Source organism: Bos taurus, chromosome 17, assembly GCF_002263795.3.
Source record: "Bos taurus isolate L1 Dominette 01449 registration number 42190680 breed Hereford chromosome 17, ARS-UCD2.0, whole genome shotgun sequence".
Classification (NCBI taxonomy): Eukaryota; Metazoa; Chordata; class Mammalia; order Artiodactyla; family Bovidae; genus Bos; species Bos taurus.
The window spans coordinates 6,368,294-6,393,692 of record NC_037344.1 but is presented as its reverse complement, the minus strand read 5'-3'; the positions used below and the strand labels follow the sequence as shown (position 1 = coordinate 6,393,692).

Genomic DNA, 25,399 nt, shown 5'->3' with positions numbered 1-25,399 from the left:
TCCTTGTTAATCCTTCAAGTTTTCACTACCCTTTTGGATGTACTTGTTTGCACTTCTTAAGAAAAGTAAGGGGTGAGTGAATATCCCTTCACTTGGAATACAGAAATTGTAAGACCTGAGTCTTAGATAAAAACCCACTTTACTCTTCCTCACTAAAATACTGGTGAGTGCATGAAGCAACAGTCAGCTTGGGAAACTCATGGGCCACGTGACTTATCATGACACCTTTGTCAAGCAGGTAAAATCACGAAAGGGTCAACCTTTTTACTGGAGGGCTCGCCTTTCAACTGTGTTTTAAGGTGATCATAAAATGTCCAGGTGAGCAGCAAACTTGGCATATCGAGTACGCTGGCAGAGCTCAATAGTAATAAATATTTTTCTGTGAATTACTTTTTTAGTTTTGTAAGTCTTGAGATTTTAATTCTTAATTCTAATCTACTTTGTTTTTCCTGAAAAGTAAAAGATAATGAGATTTTTCATGATTTCTCTTCTTTACCTCTGCTGGAAAGATTTCAAGGCATACATTTAAAAACAACCACAAAGAGCTGTTGTTGCATATCAGAAGTTATATTTCTGTGTGTCCAATTTAGCTTAAGTGTGTTATAAAGTATAGAGACTGTCAAGACTGTGTTTTAAGTGATTCAGGTTACTTCACATATACTTTAGTTGCTTAATGATTTTTTTTTAAGGAAAACAGAAATTCATATGCAGAGTCTGCAATCAAATAATGCCTGGGTTGTGACTTAAGTCACCAAAAGCAGTATTTTTAAATGTCAGTTTATCAACATGCTGTAGTTTTATATTCTTTCTTCAGTGATTTTTATATTGAATCTGTTTCTTTCCAAGTTGAAAACTGTATTTTCAAGGAGTGGTGTAGGAATCTAGTTGCAAAATCTCAAAGTTAGACTGTCTTTTTTTTTTTTTTAGCTCATGGCATTAGACTTTAGCTGGTACATTTGTTGTTGATGCATGAGACTACTAAAACCCAGATCCCCCTGTATGTTTGTTCTGAGTATGGCCCAGATTGGCCTGTGTGCATCAAACACAAGAACAAGCGGCAAATTCAGTACAAAACTGGACTTTTTGTGTATTCATGGAGTTTATAAGGGTGACTGCATTTTGAACTTTATACCATCTTATGGGGGCTTCCCAGGTGGCTCAGTGGTAATGAATCTGCTTGCAATGCAGAAGTCTCAGGAGATACAGGTTTGATCCCTGTGTTGGGAAGATCTCCTTGAGAAGGAAATGGCAACCCACTCCAGTATTCTTGCCTAGAAATTTCCATGGACAGAGGAGCCTGGCAGGCTACAGTCCATGGAGTTGCAAAGAGTCAGACATGACTGAGCATGCACCACCACACAGAAAAACCCGAGTGCACTTTTGGCTGACCCAATACATTGCTATGACATGGTAACTAACCCAGGCCTACTGAAAAGCTGCATTTCTTTGGAGGGTATGGATTAGAAGTAGCATATCATAGTAAGATAGATATAAAAATGATTTTTCCATGTGGGTGAAATCATTCAGTTTAGTTCAGTTCAGTTGCTCAGTCGTGTCTGACTGTTTGTGACCCCATGGACTGCAGCACACCAGACTTCCCTGTCCATCAGGGAATTACCAGGGAACCAGTGAAATCATTGGTAAAAGAATAGATTTAAATCACTGCAAGCCTCTTGGGCATTCTGGTTGCTTACTAAATGGTTTATTATAAAACTTGATGGTGATTATTAAATCTCTCAGCCATTCCCTCCTTTCAGAGTTATAAAATCACCTGATTTATGTACCCTGTAATAAAAGAGAAATGATGTAGGGAAATCATTGAGATAATGGTTTACATTTCACTTGATATAGTATCATGAGAATCTGTTCTGCATTTTTTAGTGTGTTTTTGTGCAAGAAAAATATTTACTCAGTAATAAGGTATGGGTTTTTTATTACCCGGGTGCAACTCAGTTTTTCAGGAACATGCATTTTTACATAAAATGAAATACTTCCTAAGTCTTGTTTTTCTCTTTGTTATTTTTTCTTCTTTATATAAAAGATAAAATATGTGGGACCTGATTGAAAAAGAACTCTGACATTTGCATTGTGTGCTTTGGTTTGCAACTGATTAGCAAATAAGGAGGAGAAGGCAACGGCACCCCACTCCAGTACTCTTGCCTGGAAAATCCTATGGGCGGAGGAGCCTGGTGGGCTGCAGTCCATGGCGTCGCTAAGAGTCGGACACGACTAAGCGCTTCCCTTTCACTTTTCACTTTCATCATTGGAGAAGGAAATGGCAACCCACTCCAGTGTTCTTGCCTGGAGAATCCCGGGGATGGGGGAGCCTGGTGGGTTGCCGTCTCTGGGCTCGCACAGAGTCGGACACGACTGAAGTGACTTAGCAGCAGCAAATAAGGAATTCTTAGGCAAAACGAAAGTATTATCTTTGAGTAAATAACAAATACAGAATACCATCCTAACTTTTACTGCTTTTACATCCAGTGCCTCTCAAATCCACCCCTTTCTCTCGTCTGTGTTATCTCCACCCTCTCTTGTAGATTATTACAGTATCTTCTTAACTGGTCTTCCAGCTTCTCTTCTGTCCACTCTCCAGTTGGTTCTTTACTCCAGCCTTGGTGATATTAAATAATGTTGATTTTATGGTGTCTCTTTCCCATCCTCCTTCCCATTTGAAAGTCCAGTTGAGGCCTCTCGTCACTCTTAAGGTAAGTGAAGATCCTTACTGTGTGCCAGGCTCTGTGGAGTCCAGCTGACTACCTTGCCAGCCTCATCCTGGACCATTCTCTCACTAGTATTGAGACACTTCTCGACGCTAGTATTCACACTAGTATTCATGCAAAACTAGTATTCCCACTAGTATTCCCTCAGTGATAGTGTTCTCACTTGTATTCACTCAGTGCTAGTGTTCTCACTAGTATTTACTCAATACAGGCAATGGCACCCCACTCCAGTACTCTTGCCTGGAAAATCCCATGGACGGAGGAGCCTGGTGGGCTGCAGTCCATGGGGTTACAAAGAGTCACACAAGACTGAGTGACTTCATTTTCACTTTTCACTTTCATGCATTAGAGAAGGAAATGGCAATCCACTCCAGTGTTCTTGCCTGGAGTATCCCAGGGACGGGGGAGCCTGGTGGGCTGCTGTCTATGAGGTCGCACAGAGTTGGACACGACTGAAGCGACTTAGCAGCAGCAGTAGCAGTATTCTCACTAGAATTCCCTCGGTGCTAGTATTCCCACTAGTATTCCCTCGGTGCTAGTATTCTCACTAGAATTCCCTCGGTGCTAGTATTCCCACTAGCATTCCCTCGGTGCTAGTATTCTCATTAGTTTTAAAGTAGTGCTTTAGCACTGCAGTCTTTCTTTCATTTCTTAATGTGCCCATAGTCTTAAAAAAACAAAACCAAACCACAGAGCCTTTGCACATGCTGTTCATGCTACTTGAAACATCATTCTCCTCTACTCCACCCAGTCTCCATACCTTTCCCTTCATAGTCTCTTTGTTTAGTTAGTTAACTGCTGATTATCTTCAGTTCAGATGACATCTCTGGACCTCCATGGTGGTGCAGTGGATAAGAATCTGCCTGCCAGTGCAGGGGACACAGGTTCGATCCCTGGTCTGGAAAGTTCCCACATGCCATGGTGGAGCTAAGCCTGTGTGGCACAACTCCTGAATCCTGAACTCCTGGAGCCTGTGCTCTGCAAGAAGAGAAGTCACAGAGATGAGAAGCCTGAGCACCACAGCTGGAGAGTAGCCCCCTGCTGCTGCAACTAGAAAAGGTCTATACACAGCGACATAAAGAACTGGCGCCAACAGCCAAAACAAAAACTGCATCTTCTTAGAAAGCCTCTTTACACCAGCTGGTTCTCACTGTTACAGGCTTGTTAAAATAACAAGGCGGCCAATGGAGCCGCTCCTGCCCAGGTGCTCCATCTGCAAACTGACACTTAGATGATTCCAGTGTCCCTTGCTCCTTGGAAGAAAAGCTATGACAAACCTAAACAGTGTATTAAAAAGCAGAGACATCACTTTGCCAACAAAGGTCCGTGTAGTCAATGCTATGGTTTTCTCAGTAGTCATGTACAGATGTGAGAGTTAAACCAGAAAGAAGGCTTGAGTGCTGAAGAATTGATGCTTTCTAATTGTGGTGCTGGAGAAGACTCTTGACAGCAAGAAGATCAAACCAGTCAATCCTAAAGGAAATCAATCCTGAATGTTCATTGGAAGGGCTGATGCTAAAGCTGATGCTCCAGTACATTGGCCAGCTGATGCGAAAAGTCAACTCACTGGAAAAGACCCTGATGCTGGGAAAGATTGAGGGTGGGAAGAGGAGGGGCCAACAGAGGATGAGATGGTTGGATGGCATCATTGACTCAGTGAACATGAGTTTGAGCCAACGCTAGGAGATAGTGAAGGACAAAGAGGCCTGGCGTGCTGCAGTCCAGGGGTCACAAAGGGTCGCACATGACTAGCGACTGAACAACAACAACAAAGTGTCCCTGAAACTGCTCTGCTTGACCAGGAGCCCCGGGAGCATGACCAGTGCATCAGTCCACAAGCGCCAGGTCAGCTCTGAGACTTCCTGCTGCAGACGAGGGTGACTGCATGGCCCTGCGTGTCACTGATGTTTCCTGTTTTTCCCTTCCTTGTTCTTTATTCTCTATCCTCTGAAAGCTTCCAGTCTTCTGCCCCATTTTACAGTTTCTACAGGGAGACTGTCCACTTCATGAAGTGTTAAATAAAGTTTGTTTGTATCATCTCACTGTCTTCTTTAGTAATTTTTAATAGGTTTTTGCATCACCCTGTGTCTTTTTTTTTTCCTCCCATTGGATTGACTTAATGGTTATAATTTGTGTGCTTCTGTAAATCATCTTCATGAGGCAGGTAGAGAGCCCTGCTCACCATTATCTTCCTAGGACTTAGCACAGTACTTGGCAGATACTTAGGAGCACTGTAAATATTTGTTGAATGAATGAATAACGTGAAAAAATGGAATCAGAGATAGCTGTTACCTGATTAAGTAAACGTACAATCCCAATACTAAAGACATCCTAAAAAGCAAAACATGCTCTTCAAAGAAGTCATCTCGGGAGGTTGCCTGCTTATCCCATAGCTGCTGCTCTTACAAGGGGAATTTGGAATCGTTTTAAAGAATTGTCTTTGGAAGTAGTTTTCAAGCCACATAAAAAAAGCACTTGTTCTTTTGATTAAAAATAATATCCAGCTTAGTGGTTCCCTTCATTTTTTAAATGTATTTCCAGCTCACAGATCTCAACTTCCACTTTCAAAGACCCAGATTTGTCACAGTTGAAGTTTTCAAAAAGGTGTTATATACGTAAAGGCAGCCTTAAAAGACTTGCTGCTAAGACATCTTGAGCATTGGTGGGCATTTTTGTGATGAGCATGTAGTTTGAAGGGACTAATATTCCTGTAGACGTGTGGACTTTGGTGTTCTTGTTAACTTTAATGAAGTTGCTCTTGATGCTGTGCGGATGTCTCACTTTTGCTTCTGGCGGTGAGGAAGGGGGATACATTTTACTCTCAAGTCGTTCACTTCATCCTGGTGCCTCCCATCCTCCATGGGCAAAACACGTCTTGCAATTTTTTTGTTTTATACCAGCAAGTATTATAATAGGGAACTGAATTAACTATTATCAAGTGTTTTAAATTCCTTAGATGTTGAGTTCTTTGTTTCGGAAAAGTCCCTGTTAGTGTGAAACATGTCAGAACTGCAACCACGTTCTTCCACTGAAAAGTATCAGGGGTTCTTGCCAACTTCTGCTATTCAAGATTATTCAATATTTTTGTTAATTTATCTTTTTAGCCCCTATGCGTGCATGTGTGCTTAGTTGCTTCGGTCGTGTCTGACTCTTTGTGACCCCATGGACTGTAGCTTGCCAGGCTCCTCTATAGGATTTTCCAAGCAAGAATACTGGAGTTGGTTGCCATGCCCTCCTCCAGGGGAATCTTCCTGATGCAGGGATCAAACCTACATGTCCCGTATTGCAGGCAGATTCTTTACCTCTGAGCCACTGGGGAAGACCTTAGCCACTATCACTTAGCGATTTTCAGGAGACTTAAGTTCAATGCCTAGGTCAGGAGGATCCCCCAGAGGAGGAAATGACAACCCACTGCAGTATTCTTGCCTGGGAAATCCCATGGACAGAGGAGCCTGGCAGTCCACAGGGTTGCAAAACAGTCGGGCACGATAGAGCGACTGAGCACACATGCACTCATTGCCCCTTTACTTCCTGATTTTGGAAGGAAGTAGCTTTCTGCACTTTCTCTCTAACACTTTAAATCAGCGTGGATTTTTAAGTGGGAGTAACTGAGTTAAAATAACATGTCTGTGATTTGAATCTCTGGGAAGGCTTTTGGAGATACTGAACTGATAACTGCAGCTATTAAAGATTATCTTAAAGCAGGACATTTATCATAGCTCCATTCGGGTCACCATGAGCGCTGTGTTTTTTAATTGTTCACTTTTGAGAAAATGCTGTCAACTCAGTGCAGTATAGGTGCTCTCAGAAGAGTGACCTGCTCTGCGAGCTCACAGGGTGGCAAGCCTTAGCTACACAGCTGGGAACATAAGTTCTATTGACCTTTTATTCTCAAGTGTTCTTGTTTTCCCCTGAGCACCAGAGATTTGGCTTTCATTTGCATTTTGTTGGGTTTACTACTTGCCAGTAAGGGCTTCCATTTTCATATTGCTTCTGTGCTGGCAGCATTTATTTATGCAAATATAGTTTTATGCCTCCAGTACAAATATTTTCTTTGCCTGGCAATAGTATCAAGGTTTGTTAGAGAATACTCTTTTGAATTTGGTCTTTTAAAGGGTGGTTCTATGTTAATTGTCTTCTGTGGCAGTTCATTGCTTTTTATTAAATGAGGATCTTAGAGACCATTTAATGGTCGTACAGAAGACTCACTGTGTTCTCTGCCTGTCTGTGTGAATCTCAGTGAATCCCATCTTGACTGAGTCATAACCTCATACCTGATCAGTGACATTCATCTGTATGATTGCTGACTAACCACTCCCCACCTCCCAACAGAACTGCCCCCCAGAGGGATTTGAGTGCATTTTGATTGAGATGCACTTACATTAACATTAAGCTCTTTATTATTATTTTTAAAACTAAATCATCCCACCTTAAGCTGGGGTCATGGTACTGTGTACTGTGTTTAATGGGTACAGTTCTTGTTCTCATCACTTATCTGATTGCTGTGCTGTTTCCTGTGTGGGAAAGAGAATTGCCCTTCAGGTGAGGCAGTGCCATTCTGGGACATTATGATGCCATGGCTCTAGGAAGTCTTAGGAATGATGGCACTCATGTGCTCAAGTCACCTGTGCTCGCAGGATGAGTGCTGAAGGACTGTAAGGGTATGAAAAATTGATGGAGAATTAATACCTTGTAAAGAAAATCCCCTAGGGCCTCCCCAGTGGCTCAGAGGTAAAGAATTCACCTGCCAATGCAGGAGACATGGGTTTTATCCGTGGGTTGGGAAGATGCCCTGGAAGAGGAAATGGCAATCCACTCTAGTATTCTTGCCTGGAGAATTCCATGGACAGAGGAGCCTTCTGGGCTACAGTCTGTGCGGTCACAAAGAGTCGGACACGACTGAGCAATTGAGCACCTACACACGAACAAAGCCTGTACTGTTTTAAATAATGACCCACTCAAGCTCAGTGAATATATATTAAGATTTTCTAACATGAGTTAGAACCATTTAAGACTGATAAAGAAGGGGTAATAGAGGACTTAGGACAGGCTGTTCATTTAGCTATGAAGTGAGTAGACTGCTTTGCATGAGAGGTCCTCCTGGCCTTCTAAGGAGGAAGCTGAAGTGAAGAGAGGTTCAACAGCGTGCTCAGAGTCACAGAAGTGAACAGAAACAGAGCCAGGACCCCAACCCAGATCATTCTGACAGACTGCTGGTGATCTTCCCTCTGCAGTGCTGTCTTTCCCCTGGCATCCTGTGTCATAAGAAATAAAATGAGTTGTATTTTATTTACTTATTTTTTGGTTGTACTGCACTGCACAGCATGTGGAATCTTCGTTCTCTGACCAGGGTTCGAACCTGTGCCCCCTGCATTGGAAGCACAGAGACTTAACCACTGGATCACTAGGGACGTCCCTGGATTCTCCTATATTGACAAGAGGAAACATTCAGATTTAGAACATACAAGCTCAAGTAATGTATTAATTTATTAAATCATTTGTTCAGAAATCTACCAAGGAGTTCATATGTGTGAAGTACCATGTGTGTTAGTTGCTCAGGTTGTGTCCGACTGTTCGGGACCCCATGGACTATAGCCCTCCAGGCTCCTCTGTCCATGGAATTCTCCAGGCAAGAATACTAGCGTGTGTATCCATTCCCTTCTCCAGGGGATCTTCCTGACCCAGGGATCAAACCCAGATCTTCTGCATTACAGATGGATTCTTTACCATCTGAGCCAATGGGTTTCCTATAAAGCACCATGCTAGGAGCCAGAGTAGGATATCAAGATCACCAAACTGTCAGAGCTTGTAAAATATGTTTAATAATAACTTTTATATACAAGACAGAATTCATTCAACAGTCTTTGGGGGAGGGTCACTGTGGTGTTCTAGGACTGGCCTAGACACTTGGGATCATTCAGCTGTTTATCAATTCATGCTTAGCCTTGGATCACCTAGTCTGTGCCCGACACTGTTGTAGATGCTGGGAAGAAAGATGAGATTAACGCAAGCGAACTGTGTTCTCACTTAGTACGTTCTAGTGGGAGAGACACACAATAAATAAGCAAGAGAAGACTTGTTCTGCAGGGAGTGGAGCTCGGATGGTGTGCGGATAGCTGGCTACATTAGATTGCAGAGATAGATAAGATTTGATCCTTGCCCTGGAGGAGGCAGATGCGTAAACAGTGAACTACAGTAGAATCAATATGTGCAGTGATTCACGTAGGAGCAGAACGCTGTGGGTGACTGGAGGGATGTGAAATCTGAGGGAGGATGGGGAGCTGCCCGAACCAGATGTGTTTTGGGGATGGTGACTGTGGAGCAGCCTCAAGCATAGGCTAGACAGGGAGGGACTGAGGATAGGACGTGCTAATTCCTCTCTGGGCTAAGAGCCCTAGATGAGTGCAGGAGGACGGAGAGGAGCAAGTGTTACTTCTCACAGAGAGAACTACAGAAGGCTTCCTGAGTGAGATGACATTTCAGCTTGATCCTTAAATATACAGATGTGAAGGGAAGGGCATCTCATGGGTATACAACCATGAACAAAAGGGAAGATCCAGCTTATAGCAGGAGTGGCTAGACTTAAGGGCCTATAGACTGGCTGGAGCAGAAGCTATGTGAGAAAGAGGGCCATGGGGGCTTAGGTAGACAGATTTGCTTCAGGTAAGCGGAGGGAACCTGCTTCAGGTAACCTGTAACCGGTTACAGTTTCATTTTTTTAAGTGGACTGACATAGTCACAACCTTAGGAACATTCTTCTGCAGTAGCATATATGAGAAAGTGGAGTGGAGAGAGAGAGAGCTGGGAGATGATTCAGGAAGGCATGTGATCTGATGACCCTGAGGTATTGGGGATATGATCTAGAAAAGTGGGCCTGGGACTGGATCAGAGAACATGGACAGGTAGAATAGTAAGGCAGACTACTGATCAGACGTGGGCAGTTAAGGAAAAGAAGGAGAAGACTGATTGCAAGGATGTAAGCCCAGTTGACTAAGAGGATGGGATTTTTTTTTTTTGCGGCGGGGTTGGGGGGGAGCGAGGGAGGGCACAGTATAAGGAATGCAGAATCTTTGTTCCCCAACCAGAGATCAAACCTGTGCCCCCTGCAGTAGAAGCACAGAGTCCTAACCTCTGGACTGCCAGGGAAGTCCCGAGGATAGGGTTTTTATGACAAGCTGAGGATGGCAGAAGGAAAAATGTGTTTGAGAGGTCAGATAGCTAAGATTAGTTTGGGACTTGTGGAGTTGGTACTGGTGGGACCTTGAGGTAGGAATGTCAGATAAGTAAATGAAGATAGTACTTTAGCTCTGGGTTGGAAGGTGTAGGTGGGAGTGGTAATAGAAAGTGAAAGTGAAAAGTGGTTCCATTTGTGGGCTAGATCACAGTGGCCAGGGACTGACTTGTTCAAAGAAAGGAGGTGAGGATGGAAACTTAGGAGCATCATAATTTTGGTGATTTATTTTAATTTTTGTTCTTGCACTTTAGTGCTAATAATCTCCTAAACTACACTGTTGGACTTCCAGCTTTTTACTCTCAGCTCAATCTACTGTATTGCTGGGAAAATTTGGGCTCCTGGGCTATATGATCTTGATTCCATTGTAGAATTTGGTTTTAATCTGGGACAACATAAAAAAAACAAACCAGCTTTGTGACCTTATTTGAGATATTGGGAAATTTTTCCATCATGTCTTTCTGTGTCTCCTAGAGCAGCTGTTTTACAGCAAGTGTTTGGAAACAGCTTTGCTTCCCTGGAGGAGTAGAAATGTTTTTTCTTCATAGAAAATCATATAACTGATCACATTTACTTTTTCATCTTGACTGCTAGGAAGCACTCAGATTCCCTGCTTAGCTGTAGTCACTGTGTAGGACTCAAATAGCTCTCCATATCTGAGTTCTATACCAATATCTCTTATGCCAGGCACAGTCTTCATTTTCTTCTCTAAGCATTCCTTGGTCATGAATCTTTAAAAATATCATTGGTTCGCAAATTTGTGTGGCATCCCTGTGCAGAGGCCATGCTAATCTTCTCTGGATTGTTCTAGTTTTAATGTATGTGTTTCCCAAGTGAGCTTTGCTTGGTCATGATCTTTAATTTCCTTCTGTAATACATGCATTTCTCAGACCATCTCAGATTCTTTGTAGAATGAGATGTGCATGCATGCTAAGTCACTTTAATCGTGCCCAACTCTGTGTGACCCTATGAACTGTAGCCCACCAAGCTCCTCTGTCCGTGGGATTCTCTAGGCAAGAATACTGGAATGGGTTGCCATGCCCTCCTCCAGGGGATCTTCCTGAACCAGGGATCCAGTCTGCGTCTCTTAGATCTCATGCATTGGCAGGTGGATTCTTTATCACTGGCACCACCTGGGAAGAATGAGATGAGGACTAAATAAATAGTGCAACTATGCTGTTCACTATATGAATGAGTTATACGTAGGGTGTTATAGGTCAGTATGTAAATACACTGACTCATCACATTTTAAATTTATATGTTCTTTGTTTTCTATGAACTTTGTCTTAATTGATAGCTTTTTTAGGCAAATGATACATATAGTCGCAGACAATAAAACTGTCAGGCGAGTGTATGCTCCTTGGTTCTTTGTCTTGTCACAATGATGATTTGGAGCAACGGACATTAAAGCCCTCGGCGCGTCACAGCCCTCTCAGGTCTTGAACAAACCGTGTCATAGCTCTTAGGCAAATCAGTGTTACAGTTCTATTTTATTTATAAGATAGCAGGAGAATCCATCCTCAAAGAAGAGAAGAGAGTGGAGGAACGCGGAGGGAGGGGGCGTGGGGGCGGTGGAGAGAGAGAGAGCAAGAGCACTTGGCTCCTCCTTTTATATGTTTTCTTCCCCCTGGGCCGCCCTCTGCAAATTGGGCTCAGCCAGGAATGCTGTTCTACCTGAAGTCCTCACTTTGGTCCTTGGACCTTTCTTTGACCTTCCTTTGTTCTATTTTTGTAGGCTTTTCCCTTCTTTGTCTTTTGAAAGTGAAAGTGAAGTCGCTCAGTCGTGCCTGACTCTTTGCGACCCCATGGATAGTAGCCTGCACCAAGCTCCTCTGTCCATGGGATTTTCAAGGCAAGAGTACTGGAGTGGGTTGTCATTTCCTTCTCCAGGAACCTTCCCAACCCAGGGAAGGTTTTAGCCACCACCATTTTGGACTCTTTTTCCCTATTCTTATGACCAACCTAGATAGCATATTAAAAAGCAGAGACATTACTTTGCCAACAAAGGTCCATCTAGTCAAGGCTATGGTTTTTCCAGTGGTCATGTATGGATGTGAGAGTTGGACTGTGAAGAAGGCTGAGCGCCGAAGAATTGATGCTTTTAAACTGTGGTGTTGGAGAAGACTCTTGAGAGTCCCTTGGACTTCAAAGAGATCCAAACAGTCCATCGTAAAGGAGATCAGTCTTGGGTGTTCTTTGGAAGGACTGATGTTGAAGCTGAAACTCCAATACTTTGGCCACCTCATGCGAAGAGTCAACTCATTGGAAAACACTCTGATCCTGGGAGGGATTAGGGGCAGAAGGAGAAGGGGACGACAGAGGATGAGATGGCTGGATGGCATCACCGACTCCATGGACATTAGTTTGAGTGAACTTTGGGAGTTGGTGATAGACAGAGAGGCCTGGCATGCTGCAATTCATGGGGCTGCAAAGAGTCGGACATGACTGAGCGACTGAACGGAACTAAACTACCTGACAAAACTAAATGAAAAATGATGTAACAGCAGGAGCCAAGTTCATGTGTAAATGTTTGCACACTGACCCTCCACTCTGCCTCTTGATGAATTATTCATTTCCAGGTGAATGAGTCTTTGTAAAATTGTTGGAAGTTTTGGTCAGTCTTTCATAAGTTGTAATAGTTGTTTCATTTGGAAACTTGGAGTTGATGTTATTAATGGCCTGGGACTAATCATTGAAATTTGAGCTGACATGATCTAGTAACACTTTTATTTCCAATCAATGTGTGCAAATCCTGCCTCAGAAGACTGGATATTGTTCACTGTTGAGCAATGAGCAGGTCACTGGGTGGGTGAAAATAATTGACTTCTTTCTGCCAATCATTCCTGATTTCTGTGCTCTAAAAAAAGGTCTTTTCTTTTCTTTTATAGGAGGAAACTTTTGCTTTCAGTCATTAGATCCTTTATAACAAAAGTCTTTTAAATTAAAAAAGCCAAATAGTTAAGGGGTATCTGTGATTATTAAATTTGCCCTGTGTAGCCTCCAGCAGAAATTCACCACCCCGCTCAACCCCACACACCAATTTTAAACTTGACAAAGTCTTGTCCATACCTCAAACAACCCTGTCCTTTCTTATAAAATGGGAAAGCTATAAACCTATGCTGAGATAAATATAAGTGGTACAGAAAATGAGAAGTGAAGGGCAAAGGAGAAAAGGAAAGATATACCCATTTGAATGCAGAGTTCAAAAGAATAGCAAGGAGAGATAAGAAAGCCTTCCTCAGTGATCATTGCAAAGAAATAGAGGAAAACAATAGAATGGGAAAGACTAGAGATCTCTTCAAGAAAATTAGAGATACCAAGGGAACATTTCACGCAAAGATGGGTTCAATAAAGGACAGAAATGGTATGGACCTAACAGAAGCAGAATATATCAAGAAGAGGTGGAAAGAATGCACAGAAGAACTCTACAAAAAAGATCTTCATGACCCAGATAATCATGATGGTGTGATCACCAGCCTAGAGCCAGACATCCTGGAATGTGAAGTGAAGTGGGCCTTAGGAAGCATCACTACAAACAAAGCTAGTGGAGGTTATGGAATTCCAGTTGAGCTATTTCAGATCTTTAAAAGATGATACTGTGAAAGTGCTGTACTCAGTATGCTAACACTTTTAGAGAACTCAGCAGTGGCTACAGGACTAGAAAAGGTCAGTTTTCATTCCAATCCCAAAGAAAGGCAATGCCAAAGAATGCTCAAACTACCGGACAATTGCACTCATCTCACACGCTAGTAAAGTAATGCTCAAAATTCTCCAAGCCAGGCTTCAGCAATATGTGAACCATGAACTTCCAGATGTTCAAGCTGGTTTTAGAAAAGGCAGAGGAACCAGAGATGAAATTGCCAACATCCCTTGGATCATAGAAAAAGCAAGAGAGTTCCAGAAAAACATCTATTTCTGCTTTTTGACTATGCCAAAGCCTTTGACTGTGTAGATCACAACGAACTGTTGAAAAACCTTACCTGCCTCCTGAGAAATCTGTGTGCAATTTAAAAAGCAACAGTTAGAACTAGACCTGGAACAACAAACTGGTTCCAAATTGGGAAAGGAGTGTGTCAAGGTTGTATATTGTCACCCTGCTTATTTAACTTCTATGCAGAGTACATCATGTGAAATGCTGGGCTAGATGAAGCACAAGGTTCAATCAAGATTGCTGGGAGAAACATCAGTAACTTCACATACACAGATGACACCACCCTTATGGCAGAAAGCAAAGAACTAAAGAGCCTCTTGATGAAAGTGAAAGAGGAGAGTGAAAAAGTTGGCTTGAAATTCAACATTCAGAAAACTAAGATCATGGCATCCAGTCCCATCACTTCATGGCAAATAGATGGGCAAACAATGGAAGCAGTGAGAGCTTTTATTTTTTTAGGCTCCAAAATCACTGCAGATGATGACAGCAGCCATGAAATTAAAAGTTGCTTACCCGTTGGAAGAAAAGCTATGACTAACCTAGACAACATATTATAAAGCAGAGACATTACTTTGCCAACAAAGGTCCATCTAGTCAAAAGCTATGGTTTTTCTAGTAGTCATGTATGGATGTGAGAGTTGGACTATAAAGAAAGCTGAGCGCCAAAGAATTGATGCTTTTGAACTGTGGTGTTGGAGAAGACTCTTGAGAGTCCCTTGGACTGCAAGGAGATCCAACCAGTCCATCCTAAAGGAAATCAGTCCTGAATGTTCGTTGTAAGCTTAAGCTGAAACTCCAATACTTTGGCCTCCTGATGGGAAGAAATGACTCATTGGAAAAGACCTGATGCTGGGCAAGATTGAAAGCAGGAGGAGAAGGGGACGACAGAGGATGAGATGGTTGGATGGCATCACCAACTCAGTGGCCATGGGTTTGAGTGGGCTGCAGAAGTTGGTGATGGACAGGGAGGCCTGGCGTCCGTGGCTTCCCAAAGGGTCGGATATAACGGAGTGACTGAACTAACTGAACTGAAAACTTTGCTCAGTTGCTTCAGTCGTGTCTGACTCTTTGTGATGCTATGGACTGTAGCCAGCCAGGCTTCTCTGTCTATGGGATTCTTCAGGCAAAAATACTGAAGTGAGTTGCCGTTTCCTACTCCAGGGGGTCTTCCTGACCCAAGGATGCAATCTGCATCTCTTACATCTCCTGCATTGGCAGGCAGATTTTTTGCCACTAACACCACCTTGGAAGAAGTGGTACAAAAAACTTTGTAGAATTAAGGGAATATCAAATGAGATATTTTTAGGAACTTTGTCTTTTAAAATAGTGATTCTAAGAAATGTCACTTTTATCTGTTTCAGCTGATGACCTACTTTCTATTTACATGTCAAATGTTGACATCAGAATATCTTTGTGATTCTGTTTGTGTAAGAATAAATGAATTCAGTTAAATAACACAGTGGTTTTTACATATTTAGACCCCATGTCCAGGTGGTGCTAGTGGTAAAGAACCTGCCTGCCAACACAGGAGATGTAAGAGATGTGGACTCAATCCCTGGGTCGGGAAGAGTCTCTGGAGGAGGGCGTGGGAACCCACTGCAGTGTTCTTGCTTGGAGAATCCCCATGGACAGAGGAGCCTGGCAGGCTACAGTCTATGGGGTCACACAGAATCGGACACAACTGAAGCGACTTAGCACGCAGGCACTCATTCCCCTCAGAGAAATGCAGTATTCTCAGTGTGTCAGTCATGTTTCAGGATCTTCTGCTGGTGTGGAGTTTGCAGTCATGGTTGAGCTGAACCTGCTCTTCTGCGATGCATCAGTGTTTGATTTCTTAGTCTTCATTAGAGCTTCTCAGCCCTCTTCAAACTTACCCTTATTTATTGTAAAAATACATCCTTAGGATTTTTATTACATTGAACAGAATCCTCTCTCAGTAACCATAGATTGAATTGCTTTCTAATCTCAGTAGCAAAAATAGTTGTTCTTTCCCTGAGCAGCTGGTTTATTTTTACCCCGGGGACACTGAATCTTATAAGAGATCATGTTTCCCTCTGCATGTTGGCTGCAGCCAAGCTCAGAGTCCCTCCTCCCCCTTAAATGTCTATAACACCTTAATTCAGACTCTCCTTATACCTTGTGGCTACAGTGTTGGCCGCAAGTGGTATACTTAGCTAATCCTACTGGTTTTAAAAGCTGTTTGAAGACAAGGATGCTGCTACTTTTGTTTATTTTCTTTGCAGTGTTGTCCCAGTGTCTGGCACTATCTGGCACTCAAATAATAGCCATTACTAGACCATTCAAAAATAGCTTCACGTTGGGCCCTCCGTGGTGGTAAAGATAAGGAGAAAGGAATACGTAGTGTGCAGATGGAGGTTCTGAAATACGCCGAGGAGCAGAGGGATTGTATGTTTGAAAATATGGCGCAATGAAATAGGATCCTTGTAAGTATGAGAAAGGAAATGGCAATCCACTCCAGTATTCTTGGCCTGGAGGATTCCATGGACAGAGAAGCCTGGAGGGCTACAGTCCACGGGGTTGCAAAGACTCGGACACGACTGAGTGACTGTCACTCACTCACTCAAGTATGAGAAAAGAATGTTGAATTTAGGAACCAACGTGTGCTGTTTTCCTCTTTGTGTTGCACCTGAATACACTGATGTATCAAAGTTGAGAGCCTGCCATCTCCCTTACCTTGCTCCAGTAAGAAAGATAAGTTCTCTTCTCTCACAGGAAAAAGATAAGGAGTTAGGAGAGGGACAGTTTATCAGTCAAGGATTAGAAGTTGCTCTGAGATCTATGCAGACAGATGGTGTAGATGTACCTACTGTGCTTTGCAGATTACATTACCTCTGAAATGGTTGTGAGCTGTAGCCAGTGATCCATGTATTCAACTATTATTCTTGATGATTAAATTCCAGTACAACCAGAGAATGTAGACAGATCCATGTGGTGAATTGTAGTAGTATGTGACATATAGTAAAACTCTAATAAGAAAGTCCATTGAAATGAAAATGAACTGAGTAAACTGAAGGCAAAAAGATCATCAGCTTTGGATACAGCGTAACATTTTATTTTATAATTGAATTTGCAAAATCTGTATTTGTATTGAGGAAGGGAAATTTTGTTTTTTAAAAATTTTAAAATGTGTTATATTCTATTACCATGTTATCACATATTGTTGGTAAGCATCATGATTCTAATTTTTCTAAAATCTAATCTAAAATTTTAAACATCACATGCTAAGGGAAAGAACTTTTTTCCATTGTATTTCTCTCTCCCTTCCCTTTCTCTGAAAAACCAAAGCATAAGTTTTGTTTAAGTGAAACAAAAACAGGAAAACCAGAATTTCATTTCTTAAAAACTTTGCTTAAGGTCTTGAAGTAATTTCTTTGAAGTAGTATTTAGTTGAAAACATATTGTTGAGGACCCTTTTTTTTGAATTACCAAAATACCAATTTCTCAGCATAATATTGATTATATTATATAGTATATTATATAGTATATTATATTATATTTAAAATTTCCTTTACTTCTAAAGCACATTTACTTCAAAGGAAGCTTAAATAGTTGCATTGTGACATACAAATATAATCTAATTCTGCCAAGCCCCAGTGAAAAATCTTGTTTTCAGTTTTCTAATTAGTGGTAAGAATTATGCTCTATGAAGGTATGCATAAATAATTGAAGGGGTGGCGTGGTGTTAAAGCTACTCACTGTGGAGTCTGCCTCACATGGTTGTTGTGAGGATTAAATTAGTTTATTGTTCGTGACAAGGATCTAGAAGAGTGTCTGGCATAAGTAAGTGCTCTCTTAAGTGTTCGCTATTTTTGTTATTGCTATTATATAGCTAATAATATTATTATATTAGCTTTATATATATAAGTATATAATATATAAATATAAAATATTATAGACATAAACATATTCTATAAAATATTATATACTTATTATATACTATTAGCTATAAATAAATATTAATATTTATTTATGTAATAAAAATATTTTTCCTTGCCTCCAATAGGGTTTGAAGTACTTTTGAAGTGGCTGAAGTGGCTTCTGCTATTAAAGGTTACAAGAAGCTAGAGGGTTCTGGAACTCCCATTCTGCACCCTCCCCCTTAGTTAAATGCTGTGGGGCTCCATTTCCTCATGTGTTAGAGGACAGTTCCCTGGTGATGGGTCTCTGTTATTTAAGCCACAACAATTCTGTGTTGCTTTGATCTTACCTTCTGTGTAAACAAGAAGGTTGAGTTTGTATGTGTCAAATTCCTTGATCTGGAGTGGTAGAATTTTAGAAGTGAAAAGGTCATTAACTAGATAGTCTGCTCTCTTAGGGAACTCGTCCCATCTCTTAGTTTCAATTAGTATTTGAGTTTTTTTCTTCTTTAGATTTTTCTTTTCTTTTTCTTGTACATCTTTTTTTCCCCAAACACTTTTTACATGCTTGTAGATATTGTATTTATTATGTTTGTTGTTTGTGTCTGTATCTCTCCTTGTATGTAAGCTTCACAGGGGCAGGGACCTTTATCCTGTTTTTGGTTGTCTGGCACGTCATTGGTTGCCAAATAGGGGCCTCAATAAACGTTGTTGAATAAATGAATGAATCTTCAATTATGTAGTAGACATTTCTATTAATTGATCACTTCTGATTCTCTTCTAAAATAGCACTCTTTCATTTTCTTATTTCCACCAATGAATACTTTCATGTTACCAAGAGCAAAATCCTAGAGGAGTTGGCAGCCATACCTGAGCTGCTGCTAAGTCGCTTCAGTCGTGTCTGACTCTGTGCAACCCCATAGACGGCAGCCCACCAGGCTCCCCCGTCCCTGGGATTCTCCAGGCAAGAACACTTTCAGGGGTATTAAGACAGCTACTGCCACCAAGGCTGTAGGTGCAGAAACAGTGGCAGTGCATTTCATAGAAGGTCAGTTGGCCTGGATTTTCTCAAAGAGAACCTTCTGGGCCAGAACTAGAGGTAACTGCTTAACTGCTCAGGAAAGTACTAAAGTTACCAAATCTTAAGGCTAGACTCATAGATTCTGCTGGGTTAATATTGCTAATACGCTTCCTTTGTCATGCTAGTTCCATTGGAGATTTCTTGCTGCTTCTGAACAGAGTCCCAGCTCTGCAGCCCGGCATCCAGTGAACTCCCCAGAACTTCCCAGTTCCAGATCACAAGAGGGCCCCTTGTCAGTTCTCTCCTCCACTGAGGACTCTTCCTTGGCATCTCCTGCACCATTCCGGTTCTTGCTTTAATATCCCTCTGTTCACACTGAGCTGTGTTCATCATGTGCTCAGCTTTCCTCCTCCTTCATGTGTCCACACCTGTCTTCCTTAACCTTGCAGGGAAGCTTTTCAGCCCTTATGTATGTGAAGCCATCTGTGTTGTGTTTTGGCTCCCAAATGTTGCATTATCCTTGTGTTCCATTTGTGTATTTACTGCTTTCCCTACTTTATGATAACCTTTTTGAGATAAGGACTAATGGAATAATGGAGTTGGGGGATCGTGGGGATTAGGGAATGTTTAAAAATCAGAGCTAAAGCAACACCTGAACAAAACTGAAAAAAAATTGATGTAGTATAAGTGTATTTTCCTGCCTGTGATGATGTTCTCAAGGGCTTTAGAAATGCTAAGATCAAATCCTTCCTACTTTTTTTGGCATAAAAATGTCTTCTAAATAATTAGATAATGGTAGTAACACCTAGTGATAGTCATGGCCTCAAATTATATTTATTTGGAAATATAGGTAATTGGTGGGGGGCTTCCCAGGTGGTGTTAGTGGTAAAGAACCCACCTGCCAATGCTGGAGATACAGGGTTGATCCCTGGGTTGGGAAGACCCCCTGGAGAAGGGCATGGCAACCCACTCCAGTATTCTTGCCTGGAGAATTCCATAGACAGAGGAGCCTTGTGGGTGGGCTACAGTCCATGGGGTCACAGAGTCGGACACGACTGAAGTGATTTAGCACGCATACACATGTATATAATTGACAGTTGAGTTGGCAGTGTGTGTGTGTGTGTGTGTGTGTATGTAATTTTACCGGTTTGTGAAATCAGAAAGTCTAGGAAAGACAAGTCTGGCTGGTAATCATGGGAACATACACACTCCATCCCTTTATCCTTCACATGGTGGCCCTTCTCTTCCCTGGTCAGTTGCACAGTACAGATCTTCCTTGACTTACGATAGGGTTACATCCCAGTAAGCCCATTGTAAGTTCAAAACATTCTACGTTGAAAATGCATTTAATACACTACTTACTGAACATAGCTTAGCCCAGCCTACCTTAAATGTGTTCAGAACGCTTATATTAGCCTATATTGGGAAGAATCATCTAACACGAAGCCTATTTTATAATAAAGCTAATAATATCTCAGGTAATGTATCGAATGTGTTAGGTAGTTAGAATAGGAAAAAGGAGTCCAGAATGGTGGTGGCTAAAAGACAAAGAAAGGAAAAGCCCATGAAAATAGAACAAAGGAAGGTCCGAGGACCAGAGTGAGGACCTCAGGTGACACAAACAGCCTCCTGGCTAGCCCAGTTTACATAGGGCAGGCTCGGGAAGGAGAAAAAAAAACTTATAAAAAGAGGAAACAAAATTGAGCCTCTGGCTCTCTTCTCTTCACGTCTTTTGTGTTGGCCTGCCCTCACGCCTTGAGGATGTATTTTCCTTTGCCTGCCAAATAAAACTGAGCTGTAACACTGGGTCCGTCTGTCACTTCAGATTTTTGCTGCAGCGAGACAGAACCGAGGAAATTGCACACTCCCCCGACGAATGCTGTAGTGATAGTGAAAAACAAAATGATTGATGGGTGTGAGAGGTAGTAAGTATATTGGTTGTTTACACTTCTGTGCCTGACTGGGAGCTGCCCAGCATTGCGAGAGTGTATGTACTGCCTGTCACTATCATGGGACAAGATCAAAATTCAGAATTCCATGTACCATTTCTACTGAATGCATGTATGGCTTTCACCCCATCATAAGGTATAAAAATCTGAAGTTGAACAATTCTAAGTGGGAAAATATCTGTATTCATTTTTCAAGGTCTCATATGGGCTTAAGATTTTCATGTTATGGTTTGACTCTGGTTATCCAGCCAGGAAATGCGTGAAAGAATTTCCTTCTATTTCTTGAACTTCAAAGAATTTTTTTTTTCTTGTTTGGTTCCGATTAATCTAGACAGTGGCATTCTGTACAAAGTAAATCAGCTTTATTCATGTCATGAAAAGAGAATTTTTGCATGGCTATCTAATTTTTCAGGCTGATTGAAAAACTCAGTGGGGATACAAAACACATTGATTTGTTCTTTTTCTTCCAAATCTTACACTATTTGTCCTCTTGTTCCATATTGTAAGACAAGTTAACATTCTCCTCCTTTTCCAGTTGTTCCACAATTTCAAGTTTTCATTGAGTACACTGTATGTTTACTTCTAGACTTTGTCATTTTAATTATTTGGAGCATTTGATCACATACAGTCGCCCTGATGTTCAGCAGCACGGCCTGGCTCCGTTTGTGTGGCCTGCTGACAGAATGACAGGCAGCGGGAGCCCGCGTTGTGCTCTGTAGCCTCTCGGTGGAGGGAGACTCAGGGTATCCCCATGGTACAGCAGACAGTGTTGTGTCTCCTGGTTACCCTGTGGCTCCAGAAAGCAGACACTTGCTGTCTTAGTCAGGGTTTATTCGTTGCAAAGAACAGAGGCCCTCCCAAATTAACTTAAATAAAATAGAAAAGACTTAAAGATGTAGGAGGTAACAGCTCATCTCCGTGATGTCAGTGGGCCCATTAGGAACTATGGAATGGGCCCAAAAAAGCCAGGAATCGTGGTCTCATAGCCTCCTCTCTTATTTAGCCTTTCCTGTGTCTATTTCCTTCTGATTGCCATGGGCTAACATACCTGCCAGCCTTGACATGAGTTTTTGGTTTCAGGCCCGTGTGAGAGCCTATGTTTTTTCCTAAGTCTTTTTCTCAAAAGAGAACATTTGGTTGGTTTAAGTCAGCCTACAGTTCTATTCCCCTTGAACCAGGCAGCTACCATGGTTCTATGAATGTTGGGACTGGTGTGGGGGCATTTAACATGGGACCAGTCAGGGTTTCCCAGGTGGCACAGTGGTAAAGAACCTGCCTGCCCATGCAGGAGATGGCAGTTCGATCCCTGGATATGCTTGAGAAGGAAACAGCAACCCACTCCAGTATTTTGCCTGGAGAATCCAATGGACTGAGGAGCCTGGTGGGCTACAAAGAGTCCATGGGGTCGCAGAGAGTCAGACACTGCTGAGCACACCTGCAATCAGGCAGCGTTTAGTTGGATATCACACCTACTTGCACTGGTTCTTGTCTCTAATCTAGTCTTTCCCGTTTTCTATCCTTTTGTCTTTTTTTTTTAAACATGTTTTGAGAAATTTCCTGTTATCTCACAGTACTTTTACAGAAATTTTATTTTGGTGATTATATTTTCAAAAATATTTTTAAAGTTCTTTATTTTTCTCCAGTCATTTTATTTTTGTGCATCTCATTTCTGTTCAGTGGTTGTACTACCTTGAATCTGTTTGAGTTGTATTAGAGCTAACTTCTTTTTAAAGTGCTCTTCCGTTTCCTGAATTAACTCCCTTTCTTCTCAGTGTCAGCTTTTCCCCCGTTAATGTTACTGATTTTCCTGGTAGACTTCGTTGCTATTCATAATTAACAACAAAGGTCTTTCTCTATTATCTTGCAAAGATCTGTAAGTAGAGTCTGTATCTGCTCTACCCCACCTCTCCCTTGAGCAGGAATTCAAAACAGAGCTCACTGTGTGTGTATGAGTGTGTGACTTTGCTTTACCCCACAAATGCCCTGGCAGGGAGGATTTACTCCGAGAAAGCAAAATTCACATCAGAAACCTCTGCAGGCCATCTCTCATTTCCTTCTGCCACAGTTGGCTCTATTCCTTTAGAAACGAACCCCCACATGCTTGTCTGTCCTTACGCTTGGCGGTGCTGCCTGAAGGCTCTGTTAGAGGGTGGGGAGGCGGGGTGGGGAGCTCACTGATACCCCTCCATCCCTGTTCGAGGCCCCCTGCCCTCCTCCCCGCTCTGTGTTACCTGCTGACGCAGCCTGGAGTCTCCCTGGCGTTCTCTGGAACAGATCATCTCCTTGGTGGCCCTGGGTGGCAGCTGCCCCTCACTGTTTCATCTGACAGCACATCTCCATCTCCTGTTTTGTTCCCCAGAAGTTTGTTGAAATCTCTTGTCCATTTAAAGTTCTCTTCCAGCAAACTCTTTTTAATCTTTTAGAATTCTTCTGTTTTATTTTTTGATGCTTTCACTTCATTAGGGATTCAGGTAGGAGAACCAGGCTATCAACCATCTTGAAACTGATACCTCAAGGTTGTTTTTGAAAAAATAGCATTTGGCCTTTATGTTTTCAAATGAGAGATATATCATATACATCCATATAAACGAATATATATCAGTATATGCATAATTTAAGGAAAAATAGTAAAATTTTGTACCTACTGCATAGCTTAAGAGATGGAACATCACATTTTCAGTATCTTAGAAACCTGTATGTCCCTCTTGACTGTATCATCTTCATCCTCTCTGCCTCCTGTAGTATCCATTTTCCTTAACCTTTTAAGTCACTGCCTTGCCTTTAAGAAAAATGGGTTTGTCTTATGTGTATTTATCTCCAAACAATATATTATTTAATTTTAGCTGCTTTTACTGTTTATATAGAATCATATAACTTGTATTCTTCTCTCCCCGTGCTGTTTTACTCAAGACTGTTTTTGAGATTCATCCATGTTTATTCATGAGGCTATATTTTATTTACCTTATTGCTGTATCGCATTGCATTTTAAGGATATACCACGTTTAATTCTCTTTTCTGCTGCCGATGAACATTTGTGTTGTTGTGTAACTTTTTGCAATCATGGGAAAGATTGGTAAGAACATAGGTCCTTTGCATTGCATTTATGCATTGCATTTATGTTGGAGTTTCTCTAAATGTGTAAACCTCGAAGTGGAATTGCTGGGTCATAGAGTATATGTGCACATTTAATTTTACTAGGTGATGACAGCTCTTTTCCAGAGTAGTTGTATCAGGATAGACTACACTGGTGTGTGAAATTGCATTTGGCTTGATGACCTTCGTGTGATAAGATTTCAAATAGTTTTGCCTGTTTGGTGGGTATGCAATCATATCTTACTGTGTGTTTTTAAAATTGAGGTATAATTTATGTGTAATATAATTTACCTTACTGTGATTTTAATTGTCAGTTTCTTGATTGTTAATGAGGTTAACGATATATTGACTGAGCTTCCCTGGTGTCTCAGACAGTACAGAATCTGCCTGCAGGGCCGGAGACCTGGGTTCATCCTTTCACGTTTTCCCTTCTGTGAACGTCTGCTGTGTTTCTCTTACTGACTGGTGGGTGTTCCTTGTATATTCTGCATATATGAGAGAGAAAGAGAGAAGCTGTGATATGTGGTGGAATTTATTTTTTGTGGCAGTATCCATTGCACCAGGAGGAAAGGAAAAGGCCGCGCCCATGTGACCAGCAGTCAGTGTTCTTGCAACTGTGATGAAAGCATGCTAACTTTTTCTCTATTTACTTGTGGTTAATCTTTGACAGAATTGAAAAAGTAAGTTTTGGCACTTTAAAATTTTGGAATCTTTTTTTTTCCAATCCCTCCTCCTAATCTACCCCTATTGTGAAACAATTTTGGTTGAAGAAATACCCTTGACATTCAGTAACTCTGAATGTTTTCTGTGGAGTGCGTGCTATTCAAGTTGAAGTACAAGCCTGTGATGCTTGATGCTCACAGACCTCAGTGTTTCAGTGGTGTCAGACTGCAGGGTGGCCAGCACCCGGGGAACAGAGGAGCTGGGCGGTGCATGCTGACCCAGGTCGCTAATTTGGGTATTTTTAACCCAAATCTCTAAAGGTATTCTTCCTGACTTCCTGGTTAACGCATTTCAGAAATTTAATAGAAAAGTCAGTGGGCTTTGTAAAATGATAGCATTACTTACTGCTGCTGCTGCTGCTAAGTCTCTTCGGTCGTGTCCGATTCTGTGCGACCCCATAGACCGACAGACCGACAGCCCGACAGGCTCCCTCGTCCCTGGGATTCTCCAGGTAAGAACACTGGAGTGGGTTGCCATTTCCTTCTCCAGTGCATGAAAGTGAAAAGTGAAAGTGAAGTCGCTCAGTCGTGTCTGACTCTTAGCGACCCCATGGACTGCAGCCTACTAGGCTCCTCCATCCATGGGATTTTCCAGGCAAGAGTACTGGAGTGGGGTGCCATTGCCTTCTCCGGCATTACTTACTATCCATTCTTTTCTCCATTTAACTGTGTACTCTGACTTAAGGAACATTTTATTTTAAGTAGTGATGTATCTATAAAGAAAAACTGTACAAGTGGTTAAAATGGTAAATTTTATGTTATGTATATTTCACCAGAATAATATTTAAAAAAAAAAACAAACTCACGGCTGAAAAAAAGTTTTTGAAGATTTAGGACTCTTAACAAAAATG

At 41.7% G+C, this 25,399-nt stretch overlaps 1 protein-coding gene and 1 non-coding gene across 3 annotated transcripts in view; one reads left to right on the top strand and one right to left on the bottom strand.

Annotated features, from left to right (window-relative positions):
• Positions 1-25,399, top strand: part of FHIP1A (FHF complex subunit HOOK interacting protein 1A) — a 308,163-nt gene that overhangs the window by 15,094 nt on the left and 267,670 nt on the right. The gene's annotated exons all lie outside the window — the stretch shown is intronic.
• Positions 10,689-10,793, bottom strand: LOC112442135 (U6 spliceosomal RNA). The gene has a single exon (XR_003030141.1). It is a non-coding gene; the product is annotated as a U6 spliceosomal RNA (small nuclear RNA).